The 8,632-nt window shown below is 38.3% G+C and overlaps 1 non-coding gene across 1 annotated transcript; it reads left to right on the top strand.

The window, feature by feature from the left end:
• Positions 1–5,277: 5,277 nt before the first annotated feature.
• On the top strand, positions 5,278–5,385 carry LOC112773638 (small nucleolar RNA R71). The gene has a single exon (XR_003188178.1). It is a non-coding gene; the product is annotated as a small nucleolar RNA R71 (small nucleolar RNA).
• Positions 5,386–8,632: the final 3,247 nt, after the last annotated feature.

Consider the following 8,632-nt stretch of genomic DNA (forward strand, 5'->3'; position numbering starts at 1 on the left):
GTAAATCATTGGTAGGAATTTCAGATAAGCGAATGGAGATGCTTTTCGTTCCTCTGAACCTCTGCTTTCCTGCTATCTTCATCCAATCAGTCTCACTCCTTTCCATGGCTGGCTTTATGTGATACATCACCACTGTCAATGGCTACTTTCGGTCATCTCTCGGGAAAATGATCCAATGCCCTGTCACGGCACGGCTAATCGTCTGGAGGCATCACCCTTGCCAATGGCTTCATCTTATCCTCTCAGTGAATAATATGCTCACGCACCCTGTCACGGCACGGCTATTCATCTATCGGTTCTCGATCATGCTGGAATAGGATTTACTATCCTTTTGCGTCTGTCACTAACGCCCTGCAATCGCGAGTTAGGAGCTCGTCACAGTCATTCAATCATTGAATCCTACTCGGAATACCACAGACAAGGTTTAGACCTTCCGGATTCTCTTGAATGCCGCCATCATTCTAGCTTACGCCACGAAGATTCCGGTTAAGAGATCTAAGAGATATTCATTCTAGCTTATTTCATGTAGAACGGAAGTGTTTGTCAGGCACGTGTTCATAGGGGAGATGGTGATGAGCGTCACACATAATCATCACCTTCATCACGTTCTTGGGTGCAAATGAATATCTTAGAAGCGAAATAAGATGAATTGAATAGAAAACAGTAGTACTTGCATTAATCTTTGAGGAACAGCAGAGCTCCACACCTTAATCTATGGAGTGTAGAAACTCTACCGTTGAAAATACATAAGTGAAGGTCCAGGCATGGCCGAGATGGCCAGCCCCCTTGGTCTAAGAACAATGCGTTCCAAGATGATCCTAAGATCCTAAGGTGATCAAAAGATGTCAAATACAATAGTAAGAGGTCCTATTTATAATAAACTAGCTACTAGGGTTTACATGAGTAAGTAATTGATGCATAAATCCACTTCTGGGGCCCACTTGGTGTGTGCTTGGGCCGAGCCTTAACTTTCCACGTGCAGAGGCCATTTGTGGAGTTGAACGCCAGGTTTTGATCCATTTCTGGCGTTCAACTCTAGTTTTGGATCCTTTTCTGGCGCTGGATGCCAGATTTGGGTAGAGAGCTGGCGTTGAACGCCAGTTTACGTCATCTATTCTTGGCCAAAGTATGGACTATTATATATTGATGGAAAGCCCTGGATGTCTACTTTCCAACGCAATTGGAAGCGCGCCATTTCGAGTTCTGTAGCTCCAGAAAATCCACTTTGAGTGCAGGGAGGTCAGAATCCAACAGCATCAGCAGTCCTTCTTCAACCTCTGAATCTAATTTTTGCTCAAGTCCCTCAATTTCAGTGAGAAAATACCTGAAATCACAGAAAAACACACAAACTCATAGTAATGTCCAGAAATGTGAATTTAACATAAAATCTATTAAAAAAATCCCTAAAAGTAACTAGATTCTACTAAAAATATACTAAAAACAATGCCAAAAAGCGTATAAATTATCCGCTCATCACAACACCAAACTTAAATTGTTGCTTGTCCCCAAGAAACTGAAAATAGGATAAAAAGAATAGAATATACTATAAATTCCAAACTATCAATGAAACATAGCTCCAATCAGATGAGCGGGACTTGTAGCTTTTTGCCTCTTGAATAGTTTTGGCATCTCACTCTATCCATTGAGGTTCAGAATGATTGGCATCTATAGGAACTCAGAGTTCAGATAGTGTTATTGATTCTCCTAGTTCAGTATGATGATTCTTGAACACAGCTGTTTTATGAGTCTTGGCCGTGGCCCTAAGCACTTTGTTTTCCAGTATTACCACCGGATACATAAATGCCACAGACACATAGTTGGTGAACCTTTTCAGATTGTGACTCAGCTTTGCTAAAGTCCCCAATTAGAGGTGTCCAGGGTTCTTAAGCACACTCTTCTTTTACTTTGGACCTTGACTTTAACCGCTCAGTCTCAAGTTTTCACTTGACACCTACACGCCACAAGCACATGGTTAGGGACAGCTTGGTTTAGCCGCTTAGGCCAGGATTTTATTCCTGTAGACCCTCCTATCCACTGATGCTCAAAGCCTTGGGATCCTTTTTATTTCCCTTGCCTTTTGGTTTTAAGGGTTATTGGCTTTTTGCTCTTGCCTCTTGGTTTTAAGAGCTTTGCCTTTTTCTGCTTGCTTTTTCTTTCTATATATATATATTTTTTTTTATTCGCCTATTTTTTTTTTCTGCAAGCTTTGTTCTTTGCTGCTTTTTCTTGCTTCAAGAATCATTTTTATGGTTTTTCAGATTATCAAATAACATGTCTCCTAGTCATCATTCTTTCAAGAGCCAACATATTTAACATTCTTAAACAACAACTTCAAAAGACATATGCACTGTTCAAGCATACATTCAGAAAACAAGAAGCATTGCCACCACATCAATATAATTAAGCTAAGTTCAAGGATAAATTCAAAACTCATGTACTTCTTGTTCTTTTGAATTAAAATATTTTTCATTTAAGAGAGGTGATGGATTCATAGGACATTCATATCTTTAAGACAGAGTTACTAACTACTAATGATCATGTAATGAAGACACAAACATAGATAAGCACCATAACATAGAAAACGAAAAAAAAAACAGAAGAAATAAGAGCAAGGAATGAATCCACCTTAGTGATGATGGCGTTTCAATGATGTTTTTGAGCTCTTCTATGTCTCTTCCTTGCCTTTGTTGCTCCTCCTTCATTGCTTTTTAGATCTTCTCTGATTTCATGAAGGATGATGGAGTGCTCTTGATGTTCTGAACTGGTTTCATCCTTACGGCTTGATGGGAATTGCGGACAAGTGTTCCACACTTAGTTGCTTCCAATAATTGTGTGGAAGAAAATGAATCCCCTGAGGTATCTCAGGGATCTCTTGATTTGCAGTCAAATGTTCTACCACTAAGCTATAGACCCTTGATGGAAATTTTTGTCTTCCCTTTCCTCTTTCTAGAGGTTTCTCTGGCCTTAGGTGCCATCAATGGTTATGGAAAAAACAAAAAAGCTATACTTTTACCACACCAAACTTAGAATGTTGCTCGCCCTCGAGCAAAAGAAGAAAGAATAGAAGAATAAGAAGATATGAAGGAGATGGAGGGATCTGTGTATGGATGTGAGTGGTGAATGGAGAACAGAAGGGATGGTCATGAATGGAGAGAGAGTGAGGTGGGTGAGGGATTCACAGATCCTAAGATGATCCTGTGGTGTCCACAGATCTTGAGGTGTCAAGGCATTTACATCCCTGCACCAATTTAGGCATGCAAAATGCCCTTGCACACAACTCTGGGCGTTCAGCGCCAGGTTGGTGCCCATTTTGGGCGTTCAACGCCCATTTGCTGCCATTTCTGGCGTTGAACGCCAGAACCATGCTTGTTCTGGGCGTTCAGCGCCAGGATGCTGCCCATTCTGGGCGTTCAGCGCCAGAACCATGCTCTGTTCTGGCGTTTGAACGCCAGACAGATGCTCCTCCAGGGTGTGATTTTTCTTCTGCTGTTTTTGATTCCGTTTTTGATTTTTTTGTTTGTTTTGTGACTCCACATGATCATGAACCTATAAAGACATATAACTAAGAAAAATATAGTTAGATAAATAAAAATTGGGTTGCCTCCCAACAAGCGCTTCTTTAATGTCAATAGCTTGACAGTGGGCTCTCATGGAGCCTCACAGATGTTCAGAGCATTGTTGAAACTCTCCAACACCAAACTTAGAGTTTGATTGTGGGGGCTCTGGTTGACTCTGCTTTGAGAGAAGCTTTTCATGCTTCCTCTCCATAGTTGCAGAGGGAGATCCTTGAGTTTTAAACACAAGGGAGTCCTCATTCCATTGAAGGACTATTTCACCTCTGTCAACATCAATCACAGCTCTTGCTGTGGCCAGGAAAGGTCTTCCTAGGATGATGGATTCATCCTCTTCCCTTCCAGTATCCAGCACTATGAAATCAGCAGGGATGTAAAGGCCTTCAACCTTTACTAACACGTCCTCTACTTGTCCATAAGCCTATTTTCTTGAATTATCTGCCATCTCTAATGAGATTCTAGCAGCTTGCACCCCATAGATTCCCAGTTTCTCTATTACAGAGAGGGGCATAGGGTTTATTCCTGAACCAAGGTCACACAGAGCCTTAAAGATCATGGTGCCTATGGTACAGGGTATTATGAACTTTTCAGGATCCTGTCTCTTCTGAGGCAATTTCAGTTGATCCAGATCACTTAGTTCATTGATGAACAAGGGAGGTTCAACTTCCTAAGTATCAATGCCAAATAATTTGGCATTCAGCTTCATGATTGCACCAAGAAACTTGGCAGTTTGCTCTTCAGTAACATCCTCATTCTCTTCAGAAGAGGAATACTCATCAGAGCTCATGAAGGGCATAAGGAGGTTCAATGGAATCTCTATGGTCTCTAGATGAGCCTCAGAGTCCTTTGGTTCCTCAGAGGAAAGCTCCTTATTGATCACTGGACGTCCCAGGAGGTCTTCCTCCTTGGGATTCACGTCCTCTCCTCTCCTCACAGGTTCGGCCATGGTGCTTATGTCAATGGCCTTGCACTCTCCTTTTGGGTTCTCTTCTATATTGCTTGGGAGAGTACTAGGAGGGATTTCAGTGATCCTTTTACTCAGCTGGCCCACTTGTGCTTCCAGATTTCTAATGGAAGACCTCGTTTCATTCATGAAACTCACAGTGGCCTTGGATAGATCAGAGACTAGATTTGCTAAATTAGAAGCATTTTGTTCAGAGTTCTCTGTCTGTTGCTGAGTGGATGATGGAAAAGGTTTATTATTGTTAAACCTGTTTCTTCCACCATTATTAAAGCCTTGTTGAGGCTTTTGATCCTTCCATGAGAAATTTGGATGATTTCTCCATGATAAGTTATAGGTGTTTCCATAAGGTTCACCTAAGTAATTCACCTCTGCTATTGCAGGGTTCTCAGGATCATAAGCTTCTTCTGCATAAGAAGCCTCTTGAGTACTGTTGGATGTAGCTTGCATTCCATGCAGACTCTGAGAGATCATATTGACTTGCTGAGTCAATATTTTATTCTGAGCCAATATGGCATTCAGAGTATCAACTTCAAGAACTCCCTTCTTCATAGGCGTCCCATTACTCACAGGATTCCTTTCAGAAGTGTACATGAACTGGTTATTAGCAACCATGTCAATGAGTTCTTGAGCTTCTGCAGGCGTTTTCTTTAGGTGAATGGATCCACCTGCAGAAGTGTCCAGTGACATCTTTGATAGCTCAGATAAACCATCATAAAATATATCCAGGATGGTCCATTCTGAAAGCATGTCAGAAGGACACTTTTTGGTCAACTGTTTGTATCTTTCCCAAGCTTCATAGAGGGATTCACCTTCTTTCTGTCTGAAGGTTTGAACATCAGCTCTAAGCTTGCTCAGCTTTTGAGGAGGAAAGTACTTGGCTAAGAAAGCCGTGACCAGCTTATCCCAAGAGTTCAGGCTGTCTTTGGGTTGAGAATCCAACCATAATCTAGCTCTGTCTCTTACAGCAAAAGGGAAAAGCATGAGCCTGTAGACTTCAGGATCTACTCCATTAGTCTTAACAGTATCACATATCTGCAAGAATTCAGTTAAGAACTGAAAAGGATCTTCAGATGGAAGTCCATGAAACTTGCAGTTCTGCTGCATCAGAGAAACTAATTGAGGTTTCAGCTCAAAATTGTTTGCTCCAATGGCAGGAATGGAGATGCTTCTTCCATGTAAATTGGATTTAGCTGCAGTAAAGTCACCAAGCATCTTCCTTACATTATTATTATTTTCGGCTGCCATCTCCTTTTCCTGTTCGAAAATTTCTGAAAGGTTATCTCTGGATTGTTGTATTTTAGCTTCTCTTAATTTTCTCTTCAGAGTCCTTTCAGGTTCTGGATCTGCTTCCACAAGAATGTTCTTATCCTTGCTCCTGCTCATATGACAAAGAAGAGGGCACAGAAAAATAATAATAATAATAGAGATCCTTTATACCATAGTATAGGGATCCCTGTGTGAGTAGAAGAAGAGGGGGAGACAAAGAATGTAATATAATGGAAGAAACACAACTGTGAGGATGGCAGAGATGTGAGATGAGATGTTAGGATATGAATGAATAAATAGAATAAGATGGGGGGAGGGATAATTTTTGAAAATTATTTTGAAAAAGAGTTAGTGATTTTCGAAAATGGTTTTTGAAAATTGTTAGTATTTTTTCGAAAAATTTTTTTTTAAAATTAAAAATAAAAATAATTAGTTAATTAAAAAGAAATTTTTGAAAAAGAGGGAAGATATTTTCGAAAATTAGAGAGAGAGAGTTAGTTAGGTAGTTTTGAAAAAGTTAAGAAACAAACAAAAAGTTAGTTAGTTAGTTGAAACAAATTTTGAAAAGATAAGAAGTTAGGAAGTTAGAAAAGATATTTTGAAAAGATATTTTTGAAAAAGATAAGATAAGAAGATATTTTTGAAAAGATATGATTGAAATTAGTTTTGAAAAAGATTTGATTTTTAAAATCACAATTAATGACTTGATTCATAAGAAATCACAAGATATGATTCTAGAACTTAAAGTTTGAATCTTTCTTAACAAGCAAGTAACAAACTTCAAATTTTTGAATCAAAACATTAATTGATTATATTATTTTCGAAAATTTGATATAAAAATAAGAAAAAGATTTTTGAAAAATATTTTTTTAATTTTCGAAAATAACTAAGAATTTTGAAAAAGATTTGATTTTTGAAAAAGATTTTGAAAAAGATAAGATTTTCAAATTGAAAATTTGATTTGACTCATAAGGAACAACTTTGATTTTTAAAAATTTTTGAAAAAGTCAACTCAATTTTCGAATTTGATGAGAGAAAAAGGGAAAGATATTTTTTTTTTTTTGATTTTTGAATTTTTATGATGAGAGAGAAAAACAAGAAAAATGATGCAATGCATGAAATTTTTAGATCAAAACAATGAATGCATGCAAGAATGCTATGAATGTCAAGATGAACACCAAGAACACTATGAATGTCATGATGAACATCAAGAACATATTTTTGAAAAATTTTTAATGCAAAGAAAACATGCAAGACACCAAACTTAGAATTCTTTAATGCTTAGACACTAAGAATTCAAGAATGCATATGATAAACATGAAAAGAAACAAAACAAAAAATCATCAAGATCAAACAAGAAGACTTACCAAGAACAACTTGAAGATCATGAAGAACACTATGAATGCATGAAATTTTCGAAAAATGCAAGATGCATATGCAAGTGACACCAAACTTATGATATGACTCAAGACTCAACAAGAAACAGAAAAATATTTTTGATTTTTATGATTTTCTAAATTTTTTTTTTGGATTTTTTATTTTATATTTTTCGAAAAATTCTTTTGAAAAATAAAAAAAAGGATTCCAAAATTTTTAATATGAATTCCAGGAATCTTATGCTCTAAAGCTCCAATCAAAGGGTCAGGCATGGCTTAATAGCCAGCCAAGCTTTAGTATGTAACTCAGACATGACACGCCTGACATTCCTTACATTCAACAGCCAATTGGCTAAGAAAGATAAAGAAGCTCTTCTCTTGAGTATAAGAATTGAGACATGGCTTTACAGCCAGCCAAGCTTCAACATGCTTCATGAAACACTAGAATTCATTCTTAAAAATTCTGAAGCCATAGAATAATTTATTTTTGAAAACATTTTTAACTAAATTTTTTTTTTTCGAAAACAAAGGAGAAAATTTTGAAAGATTTTTGAAAAATTTTTGAAAACAAAACAAAAAGAAAATTACCTAATCTGAGCAACAAGATGAACCGTCAGTTGTCCAAACTCGAACAATCCCCGGCAACGGCGCCAAAAACTTGATGCACGAAATTGTGATGTCCAGGCTCAAACTATTCCTGGCACGTGAGCAACTTGGTACGCGTAATCGTGATTACACATTCATAATTTGTCACAACTTCGATACAACTAACCAGCAAGTGCACTGGGTCGTCCAAGTAATACCTTACGTGAGTAAGGGTCGAATCCCACGGAGATTGTTGGTATGAAGCAAGCTATGGTCACCTTGCAAATCTCAGTTAGGCGGATATAAGATAATCATGGAGTTTTCGAATAATAAATAATAGAATAGGGATAGAGGTACTCATGTAAATCATTGGTAGGAATTTCAGATAAGCGAATGGAGATGCTTTTCGTTCCTCTGAACCTCTGCTTTCCTGCTATCTTCATCCAATCAGTCTCACTCCTTTCCATGGCTGGCTTTATGTGATACATCACCACTGTCAATGGCTACTTTCGATCATCTCTCGGGAAAATGATCCAATGCCCTGTCACGGCACGGCTAATTGTCTGGAGGCATCACCCTTGCCAATGGCTTCATCTTATCCTCTCAGTGAATAATATGCTCACGCACCCTGTCACGGCACGGCTATTCATCTGTCGGTTCTCGATCATGCTGGAATAGGATTTACTATCCTTTTGCGTCTGTCACTAACGCCCTGCAATCGTGAGTTAGGAGCTCGTCACAGTCATTCAATCATTGAATCCTACTCGGAATACCACAGACAAGGTTTAGACCTTCCGGATTCTCTTGAATGCCGCCATCATTCTAGCTTACGCCACGAAGATTCCGGTTAAGAGATCTAAGAGATATTC

The sequence above is a fragment of the Arachis hypogaea genome, chromosome 18, assembly GCF_003086295.3.
Source record: "Arachis hypogaea cultivar Tifrunner chromosome 18, arahy.Tifrunner.gnm2.J5K5, whole genome shotgun sequence".
Classification (NCBI taxonomy): Eukaryota; Viridiplantae; Streptophyta; class Magnoliopsida; order Fabales; family Fabaceae; genus Arachis; species Arachis hypogaea.